This window comes from Lactuca saligna, chromosome 2 (assembly GCF_052625555.1).
Source record: "Lactuca saligna cultivar CGN05327 chromosome 2, ASM5262555v1, whole genome shotgun sequence".
NCBI classification, from domain to species: Eukaryota; Viridiplantae; Streptophyta; class Magnoliopsida; order Asterales; family Asteraceae; genus Lactuca; species Lactuca saligna.
This window is the reverse complement of record NC_136418.1, coordinates 155,072,022-155,085,227: the sequence shown is the minus strand read 5'-3', so window position 1 is coordinate 155,085,227 and position 13,206 is coordinate 155,072,022. Positions and strand designations below refer to the sequence as shown.

General features: G+C 32.4%; 1 long non-coding RNA gene across 7 annotated transcripts; it reads left to right on the top strand.

Moving 5' to 3' along the window:
* Positions 1 to 6,475: 6,475 nt before the first annotated feature.
* LOC145032241 (uncharacterized) lies at positions 6,476 to 10,481 on the top strand. Of its 7 annotated transcripts, none has more exons than XR_013677089.1 (3): positions 6,476 to 6,879; positions 7,047 to 8,040; positions 8,296 to 10,481. It is a non-coding gene; the product is annotated as an uncharacterized LOC145032241 (long non-coding RNA). The 7 variants fall into 7 exon arrangements; XR_013677088.1 differs by lacking the exon at positions 6,476 to 6,879 and having other exon boundaries at positions 7,398 to 7,533; positions 8,002 to 8,040; XR_013677086.1 differs by lacking the exon at positions 6,476 to 6,879 and having other exon boundaries at positions 7,621 to 8,040; positions 8,296 to 8,597; positions 8,717 to 10,481.
* The last annotated feature ends 2,725 nt before the right edge of the window (positions 10,482 to 13,206 follow it).

Below are 13,206 nucleotides of genomic sequence, written 5' to 3'. Positions count from 1 at the left end.
ATGTGAAATATTTGGCATACCATTAGAGAAATTGTCTATATTCGTCTTTTAACCTTTATGAAATCCATAAAAAAAAATTACTTACTGATCAACTATACAATAATAAAAGCTTTTGTGGTGTTTGTACTTTTTAATATAATAGGGGTTGTGAAATGGGGATCTTAGAAATTATTAAACGAAAAAAAAATAGCAATGAAATTTTGTTAAGTTGTTTACTATAGCATCCTACATTCATTTCTTGTTATTACTTTGGAAATTCTACCCAAATATAGCAAGGTCATCCAAAAACTTAGTAAAATCAGATAGATTTTTCAAAGTATGGTGCTCTAATAAAAAATTGAAAGTTTTAATGCTTTGAAAGTTTAAACATGAATGATTTTTCCAATACAGTCAGACAAGATCATCCTCATGCTCATCATATTGTAACCAATCTACAACAACCAATTACATGAAGGTGCCTTTTGCCATTTGCTGCCATTCCTTTATGGGTTAAATGCAAGATATAGCATTACACTTTCATTGATATGTTTATTATAGCATTTTCATTTCTTCCCATTAAAACAATGTATTTTAGTCCAAATAGAAATAAGTATAATGCCTTACTAAGAAACTCTTTGGAAGTATAATGATGTAGAAGAAATGTAAGTAGGATGCTAATAATAAGAAAATAAACCTTTTTGTTAGTTTTATAGTTTTTGGCATAAATAAGAAATGAGGAAGGGTAAGTAGATGTCCAATTGCAATGCATAATATAGTTGGAGTAAGTGAATGAATTGATTTTAGGGAAAGGTGAAGGCCTCTCGAAGTATATTGTTCTTATTGGAATTGTGGATGCGCGACTACATAGCCACAATTGAGTTTATGCAAATAACATCTTGACCTTCAAGGTGTAATAAAACCTATATGAAGAGATAATTGTTGGAGATTGTAAAGCAAATGGATATTCCAAAACAGAAAATGTATAGTGTTAATTATTACATATGGATAAAGGAAATATTTGAACATAGTAACTTAATTAATTATAATAAGAAATATGAAACCTACATGGTCCATTGAGATAAGCACTATCACAATGACTACAGATAAAAACATGCACATTTCCTTGCATCTTCAAAAGCCAATGACCATTAATTATTGATGTAAAACATCAGAAAATATTACAACGCCATCATTGGTCATTGGATCTAACTTCATTTTTCATGATTTTGCGATAGGTGCAATCAAAATTTGTATTAAATTGGTGGAAATTAAATCCCAAAAATAATAAGGATTGAAAAGTGAATACAGTTACCTTCATAGTCAACTATTAGTCTTTTTTGACATGGTCAAAATCCAACATAGCTTTGTTGTGTGTCGTCAAAGTGTGTTTAGATTCTATAAAATTACGTAAAAATTACAAATTGTCGAAATCCACCGGGGCTTTGTTGTGTGTTGTCAAAGTGTGTTTGGAAAAATACTTAGAAATTACAAATTTAGTTTATTCAATTGCGATCTTACATGGTCGAGGCCCAAAAAAGAAACTTTTATCAATTTTGGTCTCTATTTTAGAGTTTCTTAATGATTCTAGTTCCTCTCCTGTAGAAAATGACTATTTTGCCTTTTGTGTTTGAATTTCAGTTGTATAATTAAAAGTATCAATGATTTTTTGACACAAACTATTCAATTTGTATTCAAATTGACAAAGAACCGCATATATCTAATAAAAGGTAACAAGCTTAGATTTATGTATTTTGATATGGCACTATAGGTTTACGAGGTTATATATATATATATATATATATATATATATATATATATATATATATATATATATATATACTAGCAGTGCACCCGCGCAAAGCGGCGTGACGTGTAAATTCTTTCAGTGATATGTTTCCTCTACAAAAATGTTATGTTACAAAAGAAAGTACACGTCGAAGACAAAATAATCAAACTATGGTGTTATTTGGGAAATGAAGTCATTTTTTGTTCCTGGACGGTGGACTTTATAGTAGAGGAGGGAGCAAAGAGGTATATGCGATTGGAGGGATATTTGAATCAACATGCTAAATTTAAGGATATCTAAAAGGGTTCAAAATTTGAATGAATCCGAGATTTGAGGAAACCATATCAAATTGTTGAGAAATATAAGGAGATTTGATGATAAATATTTGAATTCAAAATATGGTTAAAATTTAATATTATTTTATTAATGATTACTTGTACTATCAGCTTCATCGTTTGGACGTCTTAAAAAAATATTATTATTATAATCAATCTATTTTTAGAAATAGTTAGATTTCTTTTATAAGATAGTATATATATATATATATATATATATATATATATATATATATATATATATATATATATATATATCTCAAATTTAAAACTTAGAAATGTGGTCCAAACTTTTTTATTTTATTTTACAGGATTGTAACAAAATTATTATTTTTTACAACTTTTTAAAAGACCTTTTGGACAAACTTTTATAATTTTTTTTTTCACAATTTTCACTTTTTTACAAATTTTTTATAAAATTTTAAAACTGTTTACACAAATTAACTATTCTTAATATATAAAATAACCCAAATAACATTTACAATGTGATTATAAATATTGTATTTTGTATGACTTTTGTAGGTTATGATAAACACGAATAATACGGATAACACAGATTAATTATTCTTAATATATAAAATGAACAAAACTTCAAAAATGGTTCCTGTGGTTTTCAAAAATATCTAGTTTAGTTTCTAAGTTCAAAAAACCTCACAGATGGCCCCTGTGGTTTCAAAACTTTTAATGTTTAGTCCTTCGGTCTAACACCGTCAGTTTTCTACCGTTAAGTGAGGGATATTTTCGTCATTTCAATACCAGGGACCATTTATGAGGTTTTCTATTTTTTTTTTTTTTGAAAAAAAAAAAGAAGAAAAAATGAAATTTAAAAGGGTCCCACCATCTCTCTCTCTCTCTCTCTCTCTCTCTCTCTCTCTCTTCTTCTTCTTCTTCTTCTTCTTCTTCTTCATAACTGATGGAACAAAAAAACCCAACACCCTCCTGTGCCTTCACCCTTTTACTTGTTGACTAGCCAAAGGCCAAGCCTTCTCTTCTTCATCTCGGTGGTACCAACTCGAGCATAAACAGCAATGAGCAGTTGTGAGGATGTTATGAATCTACAATTAGGCTCGTAGTTTTCTTGAAGTATGATTAAACCATGGCATGATGGGTTGTGAGACTATGGGAGGGCCACATCATTCGTGGGATTGAGGGAGGTTGTAGGCCGATTGGCATCGGTTGTGATGTGTGGTTATGTTTATTCTAGGTTAGACTACAACTGGGCGGGTAACATTGAGTTAGAGCAAAGTGAACTATCTTACATTCGTGTGATGGTTGGTTATGTTATTCCTGGTTGGATCATAAAGGTTGTTAGAACCATATTGGAAAGCAAGCTAGGATAGCTTTTCCAAACAGACCCTAAGTCAAAGTCTTGTGGTACGTTCGTGTGAGAGGTTGTCAGCCTCAACAACTGGTTAAGGTTTCGATGCTTCAGATAATTGGTAGATTAGTTCTGAACTCAAGGGATCTCGGGTAAATTGAAAATATGAATGTTTGGTTAGCAGGATATGATTATGTGTTGGTTTGGCACCAATGATTGAGACTCGTGTTATGAGTCACCTTTGTTTTCAGATTTAGGGTTATCAACATTAGTGAATATTTGAGGATCCAGTTCCCCTGAAACCATTGAGATAATTCAAGGACGGAGAGGTTGTTGGTCCAGGATGAGGGCTGAAGTCATTTTTGGTTGTGTTTCAGAATTGTTCTGTCTGTCCAGAAGTCAGACATGATTTTGGGTTATCGGATTTTGGGCATAGTAATAATGATTACTCTTCATTGGTTAAAGTGGTTTGGAAAGGCTCATTTCTTTGTCATAGTATATGATTTCTGCTAAGGCTGGGGTTTTGATTGCAATATTAAAGGGCAGTTGTCAGTATGAGGCAACATCATAACCTTAGTTGGATTTTAGGATGTTCTATCCAGACCGGCTAGTGTGGCAGAAGAAGTAGTAATGAATGATTTTGAGGACGAAATCTCATTTAAGTCGGGGAGAGTTGTAACATCCTGTTTCAGGTCGTTTTTGAATTCGGGGTCGGGATCTGAAGTTCGATCACGAAATGGGTTTTGGGATTTAAGGAAAGGAAGTTTAGGCCTTATTAAAGGTTAATAATATTTCTTGTGAGGCCAAAACCCTTTGATTTGTGTGCTAGACAAAAGGGTAGAAAGGGAAAAGTTGGATCAGGCTTCTTGCGAGGATTTTGGTTTTAGTTCAGTTATTGGTAAGTTGAAAGTATCTAGATATAATTGTAGGGATCTTTAATACCTTTCGGTGCATATAAAGAATGTCGAAAACGAAGTTGAAACAAAGAAGTTATTGCTATTTGAAGTTAAGATGGACATGAGAGTTGGTAGTAGGTAGGGCGTACATCATTAAATTGGACGCAAGCTTCATGGAGTACGCAGGGCGTACTCGAGATGACCCAAAACCCTAATTTTTAGGGTTTGACCCGTATTTAAAGGACCTAAAGTCCTTGAGGCCTCCCTTACCTTTATCCTTCACTCCCTCATTCTATCAACTCGAAACCCTAACCCTATTTGTGAGAGTTTAAGGCCTTAGTGTGGTTTTTGTGTATTCTTGTGAATAAGGAATCCATTAGAGAAGCCTTGGTGAGCTTGAAGCTTGAAGATCCAGAACTTTTACCACCTTCTCAAGCTTCAGGAGGTATAAATCTTGAACCTTTATGATTCTTTTTCTTAGATCTTGGTTAGCTCAGAAAATTGCATGCTTTTGGTCCCATGTCTTGGTTATTGCGAGTAAAAGCTACTCCAAAGCTTAGGTTTATCATTTCTTGATGTTTCTCAGGTTCTTATGGCATAAAAATCGGTTCTTGATGGTTATATTCATTCCATGCATGGATTGTTGGTCATTTTGTGAAGGTTTGGAACTAAGGTTTGGTTTTGGGCTTTCCCTAGCCATGCAAAGTCATAAATTCAGGAACTTTATGACTTTAGACATTCCTTAGAGTCAGATCTGAGAGTTGGACTTGAGGTCTTAATGCTCTGGGTTGGGATTTTGGTGGGTATAGTTATGTCAGTAGGTAGCACGCTGGCGATTTTAGCGTTTTTTGGTTTTTTTGGGGTTGTTGAAGGTTGTTTGTTTTTGTCTAACTTTGTCATGTGCTAGTATAATATGTACGCATTAGAGTATGTTTTGTTGTTGGTGATTATTTGTATTAGGGTATGATGTTTGTTGGTTATTTTGATTAGTGGTGCATGTTGACAATGCTAGGGTTTTTAGAACCATCTTTTTGGGGGGTTTTTGGTAACACGATAACCTCATTTGTAATGTATGGCCACTTCGATGAATGAAATGAAATCTAGTTCCTGTTAACCAATGTTTTTATATTATGTCATTTAATATTTAGTAATTTTCTCGTACCAACTGTTACAATCACTAAGAAACATGCTTGTTATGTGAAAGTACCTTGTTATGTCAAAGTACCTTCTCATATATGTTTTACAATCACAAACAAACATTCATGTTACAATCACAAACAAACATTCATGTTATGTCAAAGTATGTTACTATATTTGTGTTACAACGACAAACAAACATTCATATTACAATCACAAACAAATATTCATGTTATGTCAAAGTACGTTGCTATGTTTGTGTTACAACGAAAAACAAACATTCATGCATTCATTAATGTCATTACTTGGTGTTTTAAGGACACACTAACAAACTTAACAAGACCATAACAAACATTAAAGAAATACATCTAGCCCTAACAAACATACTCCATAAACAAAAGACCTTTAATCCAAGTCCATTGGTTTGGATGATGTATTTCCTTCACCATTTTTGTCCTCAACCCCTTTTGCCAACTTTTTCTTTATTATCCTTTCTGACTTTTTCCTTAACTTGATTGTACAGTGTTGTTGACCATTCTTCTTATTCATAAAACTTTTTTGACCCATATTCACCTTGTCGTCTACTTCCACCTTCACCTTCACCCTTTCCTTTTTTACACCATATTCCCTTTGTAATCGACCCTTCCTTTTCTTCAATGCACTAGCTTGACCCTTCCCTTTCTTCAATGCACTTACACTTTCACATTCTCCTTCTGCCTTCCTCTTTTTTACCTGACTTTTTTAGGGCTTTGATACTGCATCACATGTTAACTTATTATGTCCTGCCTTTTTACAAACACCACATATAATCTTTTTCCCCAAATCAGATAATCTGTATGATCCATTAACCTCTATACTGTCCCTCTTTCTCTTTATAGTGGGTCTCCCTGGCATCTTCCTTTCCAATGGTGGCAATGGTACTATGTAGTCTGTTGAGGGCCACATTGCACTCCCATTCATGCTTCACATTGAGTGTTTGTATATATATCTTTACTATATTATTAAACATATTGCCTATTTCTTGAAAATTAAGAGGTATAATTTTTATAACAGTATGTACAATCCTATTAAGCTTACAATGTAAGCGTATACACACTGGAAAACCCTAATATCTTCCCATCCGCCGTCATTTCTCCCAGATCTCTTCCGTTTCCCTCCTTACTCTCTTCAATCTCCTGTAGCCTCGGTAGCCACCAACCTCTTGACGTTGTCGTTTCCTTCACTGGCATCTACCGCCCGCTTCTACCTTATGTCGAGATGAGAAACCCTAACTCTATCTCGCTGTCATAATCAACGCCACCATCGCACACCGCAAACCCTAACCCTAAAGTGAATTTCTTATCGACACTATCAACACCACCATCGCACATTTGAGGGTCCACCATCGACATAATCTCTTCAAAATCATAGCTTCTACCATTACCGTATGTATGTTTCTTCGTTCTTTTTCCCCTGTCTTTGTGTGTGTTTATTTGTTTTCATCTATTTATTCGATGTTCACCATCATCTGTTAGAGTTGATTTAAAGGTATGCTAGGTATAAGAGAAAAGAAGGGAGTGGTGTCGGATAATATTTTACCTCCTTCTCTTTTCTAGCATCGTCGATCGTGCTGTGAGGTGCATTGCTATTGTTCACCGTATGTATGTTTCTTCGTTCTTTTTGGTTGAGGCTCTGATTTGATTCATAGAGATATGAGGTGCATTGCTATTTTTCAACATTTTTCTTCAACTTTATGATCCACAAAGTTATGATCATTTCTCAAGTAGAGTTCTCGACCCTCTCTGTTTATCCGCCCAAATGTAGGTAAGAACATAATGATTATCGACCCTATCTTTTGCTTAACCATTTGGATTTCTTGATTTGTGGGTTTTTTATGTTTTTTTTTGTTGAAACATGGGAAGAACGAACTCTAAGTCTAATTTTATATGTATTTGTTTGTGCCTGCCTTCGACCTTCTCTGCATTTATCTGTATACAACTGACGAACACATGTGTATCGAGCAATTGATCAAGAAGCAAGAGGAATCTATTTCACGAATAATAGTTTCAAAAGGTTTAAAAGAAATCTATCTCAAACCAGGAGGTAAATATTCTAACGAGTTTGATTTTAATCGATTGATCAATTTTCTGGACCCATACCTCGAGCTGTGTGTATACTCATCTATCATCGTTGCCCACCTCCTTCCTCAACCCCCCCCCCCCCCCCCCCCCCCCCCCCCCACACACACACACACACACACACACACACACTCTTTCTCTCTCTCTCTCTCTCTCTCTCTAACCCTAGCCACCGTGAGGTTAAATTTATCCCCAATGATTTGTCAAGAAAAGGTGAGTTCATAATATGCCATCTCCATTATCATCTCTTCAGAATCCTATTCTTTATTGGAGAATCATTTCCAAATCCGTATTATTAATCGAATTTACATCGGAAAAAAGTAAAAGATTTGTTAACCTGTTTGTATTCCTCTTTATTGTATGAACCTCATTACTTGAATTTTTAAAATGGTTCCATTCACTGAGAATGAACAAAATATGAATCCCGGAGCAGGTGATGAAGGCGCCACAAACAATGACAACAAGTTTTTAGGTAATATGATAATACCCGCTTTTTACAGAGTTTTATTCTGATTTCATGATTTAATGATTTTGTTGTGCCCTAAACCTGTAATTTTTTTGGATTGATTGATTAAATTGGGTGTGATAGTTGAGTTGCAGTTTCAGATTTGGAGGTTATAATAATCTTTAAATTGAGTGTAGTTGCATTTGTGTGTAGTATTTGGTGGCATATGTTTATTAAATCCTTAAAAAAATAATTTCTAATGTTTTTTCTGGTTGCATACAGTTTGTTTGTCTGAGCAATTCATCAAAGGGATAAACAACAACAAATCTACAAGGAAACGCTTAGATTATTTCTTAACAAGTGCATGACAATCAAAGTCCACATGGTGATTTGGTGTTTTATTTATACTAAGCACATACTCCTGAAATCATTGAATTTTGTGCCAATTGGTTTTCCATAGTCTTTAAAGAAGACGAGACATAACAAAGATGCACAACAGATATAGGATGTTATTCAACCATTTTTAATACAAGTTGATGATATACCTATTAGTCGTACATTAGAAGCCAATTTCAATTATATGTGTTAGTATTCGTGCTCTGTATTTTCTTTTTTCATTTAACTGATAACATGTTCTATATTTTTCACACTGATATATTTTTGTATATTGCCTCATTGTTGTTTTGCTGCCAACTTCTGTCAGGTCCAAGTGAGGAAGAAAAAATGATGAAACAATATCCATTGTCACCTTACAATTGTGAATTGTGAGTCCTATACAAGCATTTATCTATTGGAAATGTGAACTGTAAAGAATCTCTGTCGTCTGTGTATTGGATTCTACTATCTATCTCTCTTTCTATCAATCTTTCTCCCTTTCGGCTTATCATATGTTGATCTAATTTCTGTCCCCTTCAATATGTTGATCAATGAACAAACTGACTAATCTAACTATCTATGATTTTTATCTATCTGTCCAGGTAACCCACTATCTTCGAGTATTTTGGAGTTAGAAGTATATTTTTTCCCTTTTACAAGCCCTTTTATGTTGCTATTGATTCGTGGTGAAACCAAAAAAAATACGGTAATAGTTGCTTAAGGTTCTTTTTATTAGGGTTCATGTTGCCTTGGCAAATGCACCTGATATCATAGATGGCGCCTGGGCTACATGCATCTCTTTTAAGTTTCATTTATTTGAAGATCCTACTTAGCTTTAGTTCTAATATTCATGGTTGTTTGTTCTTTGTTTACATTGCTTATTTGATTAAGAAAGGGAATAAACAAGGGATTGTCTTTTAACTATTGATCAAAACTATTTTGTTTGTGAGCAATGTTGACACAGGTGTCGCAAAGGAGTTCTTGATGACTCCTTTAGTCCATTTGCAATCCTTTCTTAGTTAAGTTAACAAGTAAGATTCCTTACTTTTTCACAATGAATCTTTTTTTTCTAAATCAAACTTTTTTAAAGTGTCATAGTTACCTTGTGTTATTTTATTTATGCAAGTATGCAACATTTTTTTGTGATTTTTTTTAATAGAAAGATCATGTTTATGGTTTAGTTTATATAAATGGGGAAATTCATAATTTGTCAAAATAAAAAACACATGTTTGGTGAGTGTGACATAATATTTTATAATTTAAAGTGAATAAAGTTCAAAGAGTTATTAAGTAGCCTCAATATGTATAAATATGCTAAACATGTTTTGTTCACTACGAAGATTTTTATTTATCCAAAAAACATTTCTGTTAAAATATATGTTATAAATAAAGAAAACAAATAAATTACAATATAATGGTGGTCACCATTGTTCACTTTCGAATCTTGCATTTAGCCTTTTTTTGTGTCAAATGTAGTAATGTACTTTTATTTTCTTTTTGTCTATATATAAACCATAATTAAGAGATAAATGAAAAAATTATGTTGTAGATTTTTTTTTGTTATTACAGTTTACTTAGGGAGGTAAAGATATATTAGAAGTTTAAATATCTTTCTCAAAGAACTACATAGCAAAGTTCATACGAAGTATGTAGTGGAATTCTTATGTCTGCCATTTTTGGTTTGTTGGATCGGCATCTGACAATGTTTGCTGGGATTTCTTTTATTATTTCTTGATGGTAATGGATTTCCTTTTAACGCTAATTGCTCTATGTCATTAATGCTTTTATGCACTCATTATTTTATTTTATTATTATTTTTCTAAATTTCAGCCTTTTTTTATTTGCAGAAAACCTAAAAGCAGAATGTCACAACAAGTTTGCGTACATGCTGCAACATTTTATCAATGACACAATTAAGTTGAGCTATTAGTTCTAACTAAACATTTAATTGTGTGTTATTTATAGCATTCTGCTTCCATTTCCTTTTATTGCAACATTTTATTTCTATTTTTTTCTTAAGGCATTGTAATAGAAAGAAATTAAAGTAACATGGTTTAATAAACAAATAAAAGAAAGTAAGCTGCTGTTTTTTCCTTTAGTGCTTTGATTATACATTTAACGTTTTTGTTAACAATCTTTTTCAAAATATTATGTGACTTTCATTTCATTCTTCATTTAGTAGTCACAATTTGGTTGAATATTTCAAGATTGTTTAAGGGGATCATGACAGCATGACTCACTTAATATCATGCTTATTCAATTGATTAGGTGCTAAACAGTTTACAAAGTAAAATCTTTTAGATATGGCAACTTGGTGATAATGGATGTTCATGTTAAAAGTGCAACAAATAGCAATGTAATTCTACCAAGTCATTTATTATAGCATTCCACTTCTGTTTTATTACTATTAAAAGTATATCGGGTATAGCAATGCCATTCCTTGTTATAACTGAAATTCCATTTTGTTCATCTTGATAAGCATAAGCACTTTCTTTGATTTCATTTTCATTTTTTGATTTTTCATAGATATGCATTTGTCATAATTAAAATTTTTTCTTGCTTCTTCTCAATTTTAAGCATTATGATATTTCTTTCTCAAATGAATCACAGCTCCAATAAAATATGTTAACATTTAATATAATGATAGAAATTCTTTTTTTATAGCAAAAACATATTTATTGAATTTTATAACAAAATCATATTTATAAATTTATAACATAAACACATTTTAATAAAAAACTGATAAATTTTTTAAAGTTTTATAACAAAAAACATTTTGTTTCCTTTTCGATAAAAAAAAACAAATAATTTTTATAGAAGAAACATGCCTTATAGGTTTCATTAAAGAATCAAAATAAGTCTTATAGAAGAAAAAAAATGAACCCTTGAGAAAAAAGTAAGTATACATACCTTATACAATAGTCAGATCGCTCTCCTTTGGATTTTGAATGCATTGCATATTCTGTTTTATCGTTTATAATTTTACAAATAAAGTCACATAATGATCAAGCCAATCATGTGTTCATATTATTTTTAAAGAATCTCAACGTTCATTTTTAATTCTTTCTAATTTCATTGCTATTATTCTATTTCTTATTGATAATTGTTAGTGTAGTAAACTATTTGCGCAAACACACTAATACTTTATACAAAATAAATTCTGGAAAAAAAAAAACCGCACCCGACGCTTGGCGCGGGTAGACGGCTAGTATATATATATATATATATATATATATATATATATATATATATATATATATATATATATATATATATATATATGCAAGCACGATATAAATGATCAACAAACGCCTCTACATCTCTGTTTACATAAGAAATGGCTACCACAGAATGTACATAACCATACCCATTCAGTTGCCAAATCCTACAAGTACATGTTTTCTTTTCCAAATCAACACCATAAGACTCTCCTAAGTTTCTTGTTTCAAAGGTATTCAGACTACTAGGAAGCACTTGCCAGTACCTATAAATAAACACATTTAATAAGAGCTAATATAGTGAAAAAGAGTGACAGAGAAGAACAAAGTACCTTTGTTGGATCTTCAATTTATTTATGGCAAGCCTTATGGTTGGACATACATCAAAATGTCCCCATCTACTTCCTTTCTGTCTCAAACTACACTTCCTCTGCATCACATATAGTCTAATATCCTCCAACATAGTAATAATTGACTTCTTCTTAGCATCTAATATAACATTGTTAAAGCTTTCATACAACCTATTCTCAACAGCATCACACCCCCTTCCTATTTGAAAAAAATGATCTTGACCATGACTTTGGATTTCTTCCCATAAGATGTACATAAGCAACAAGGCTAAACATTTGAATCTCTTTCATTGCAGAATTGAAAATAAGTTCAGTTGATGCCTTACAAGCCTTCCAAAATAATTTCTCTTATTGAGCCCCATGGAATTTCTTCTTAAAGTTAGACAAAACATGCCTGATACATTGCCTATTTTCTATCTCTAGGCATAAATCCTTCACCGCTTCAATTATCCCCTGTATTTACATCATAAGAAAATTTAGAACTAAATCATACTTGAAACACATAAAGCATGGCATAATGAACATAAACATACCTTATGTTGATCTAACATCAATGTCTTACCATACCCACCTTCAAGATGCAGATATTCTTGCAAGTTTTCTAAGAACCATTTCCAGTTGTCTTTATTTTCAGCACAAACCACAACCCAAACTATTGGGTATATATGATTGTTTGCATCCCTACTAACAACACATTATAACTTACCAGTACACATTCAATTCCTTTTGAAAAACACCCGTCCAAGTTTATAATCCCTCTAACTTCTCCAGCCCTGCTTTAGTGCATGAAAACATATATATATATATATATATATATATATATATATATATATATATATATATATATCCTGCTAAAGTAAGTTTTCCCATCTAGCATAGAGTTTACATACAACTTGACTATTGACCCTGGATTAGACCTTCTTATCTCCTCACCATAGGACCACAACTTTGCATAATTTTCCACTATGGTACCTTCAACAAGAGACACTGCATGTTGCTTAGCTCTCCTACATTGTCCCATACTAACATCTATGCTAAATTTAGTCTTTACTTCCTCTTTTAGCATCCTAACATTGAATTTCTGATTCTCAAGAACATCCCTGGTGAAATGACTACCGATCCATCTATAATTATTAATTGACCTTAACTTAAAATTTCTTTCACACTTATGCTCGTTGATAAGGGACTTGATTTGGAATGAGTGCTCTTCACTCATCCATGACGCCCAGAGCCTAGATGTGCATTCACCA